We start from the raw sequence: 2445 nt of genomic DNA on the forward strand, positions 1-2445 counted from the left end.
TTAAAAGCTCGATGGACTATTCTAGAACATGGTGGAAAATGTTTATTTTAACCTAAAGAACATACTACAATTCTTTAATGTGCTATTATTTACTCTAGATGTTCAATTTCTATCATCACTGTATTCTATGGGGTTCTTCAATGGCACAGCATCCAGTTCAATAACTTTCCAAAGGAGGGTCACACCGCTCCAAAACAAGTTGCTAAATATTCATCTGACCCTGTAGAACATACTACAAATCTTTAATGTACAATCATTTGCTTTATATGTTCAATTTCTACCATTACAGTATTCTATGGGGTTCTTCAATGGCACAGCATCCAGTTAAATAACTTTCCAAAGGAGGGTCACACCGCTCCAAAAGAAGTTGCTAAATGTTTATCTGACCCTGTAGAACATACTACAAGTCTTTAATGTACAATAATTTGCTCTAGATGTTCAATTTCTACCATATCTGTGTTCTGTGGGGTTCTTCAATGGCACAGCATCCAGTTCAATAACTTTCCAAAGGAGGGTCACACCGCTCCAAAACAAGTTGCTAAATATTCATCTGACCCTGTAGAACATACTACAAATCTTTAATGTACAATCATTTGCTTTATATGTTCAATTTCTACCATTACAGTATTCTATGGGGTTCTTCAATGGCACAGCATCCAGTTCAATAACTTTCCAAAGGAGGGTCACACCGCTCCAAAACAAGTTGCTAAATGTTTATTTGACCCTGTAGAACATATTACAAGTCTTTAATGTACAATTAGTTGCTCTAGATGTTCAATTTCTACCATCTCTGTATTCTCTGGGGTTCTTCAATGGCACACCAGCCAGTTAAATAACTTTCCAAAGGAGGGTCACACCGCTCCAAAAACTAGTTGCTAAATATTTATTTGATCCTAAAGAACATACTACAAGTCTTTAATCCCCTGGGGTCGAAGCCCGCACTGGTGTGGTCTGTCTCGTATTTTCTTGATGACCGCGAAAATAACTAAAAACTGCAAAGGGTCTACTTTTATTTGTGTATAGTCATAATAAGAACAAAACAATTTGCTTTTTTAAAATAAAGAAAATGGGTGCATTCTTCGCCGTCTCGCTTTCTGTCACCTCTCTTCACAGACACATAAATAAAACAACATGAATCTCCGCGAATACTTGCCTCAAAGACATGAGAATACATGCATAGAAAGCTTGAAATGTCTAATTTTAAATTAAGTAAGTCACATCCAAAACAAATATTCTCTGTTAAAGTAATTCGTATGAAACCAACGCGATGTCCAATTTTCCCGTCTCAACTCATTATATCTAATGCGGTCACGCCCACAAGCAGCTCGCGCTTTTCAGATTCTAAACATCCACGTGAGACGCGTGCGCATGTAAACGCCCACCACGCCTCAGAGTAAACAAACAAGTTCATCCCGGCTACTTTTTGTTTCTGGAAGAAGACCGCTGAACCCCAGAATTTACCTTACAACGCGATCGCGCAGCAGTGTAGAATATCATTCTGATGAGTAACCTAAGATTACTTAAATCTGTTGTTATTGTGTTATTGTGACATAACTTGTACACATTTTACTAGTTAGCCTTTCCCCAAACTATAATTCCTGACTACATGAATGAAATCAAGTGAAACATTTTGAAATATGTCATTTCATTGTCTAAATGTCTCACAACACCAGGATGTTTGATTAATGTTTTGTAATATATAAAAATACAAGATATAAAAGTAGAATGAGTGTTAACACTACGATTTTAGAGTCTATGAATGTTTGGCACAAATGTGTGTTACTGTTCAAGTCTCAGTGTTCAGATCAGTATGTTCAATCATGTGTCCTTGACCTTCACTGTGTATATTTTTATCATGCTGTGTTGTAAATAAAATACAAATAATACAAATACAAATAATCAAAAAACCTCATTATTTTACTATCTTCACACTCTTTCTTACCTGCCTCAGTCACATTCATACTGATGGCCCATTATGGGAGGTCCTTTGTCTCTCAGGTGTTAATCACTAAATATGCATGGCCATTGTCACTCCCTCGCATGAGGGCATTCTATCACAAAACATATTTTACAAATGTTAAATCAATATATTGTTTTCTGTGAGCGAGTAAACAGGGTCATTTTCACATCATTTTGTAGCAAAAACTCTAGTCTACCACATCCAGTTCTCAAAAGTCTTGTGAACAAATATTCTGTATGTGTTTTATGGCCTTATTTCGGTGACTTAAACATTTTAGTTTTTCACTAACCACGCATAAACGTTGTTTGTCCCGGAAGGTGCGTCCTCGCAACAGAGGGAGGGGGGCACAGGTGGAAATTTGGGAGGAGGCTCGGTAGGAGGACGGGCACCCGGGAGGGGGCTGGCAGACAGAGTCCAGGGAGGTGACGATGGAGGGAGGAGCCAGGGAGGGGACAGGAAGGGCTTGGAGCAGCAGGGGCCAAGCA

The sequence above is a fragment of the Sinocyclocheilus rhinocerous genome, unplaced genomic scaffold (assembly GCF_001515625.1).
Source record: "Sinocyclocheilus rhinocerous isolate Xijiao unplaced genomic scaffold, SAMN03320098_v1.1 scaffold4731, whole genome shotgun sequence".
Classification (NCBI taxonomy): Eukaryota; Metazoa; Chordata; class Actinopteri; order Cypriniformes; family Cyprinidae; genus Sinocyclocheilus; species Sinocyclocheilus rhinocerous.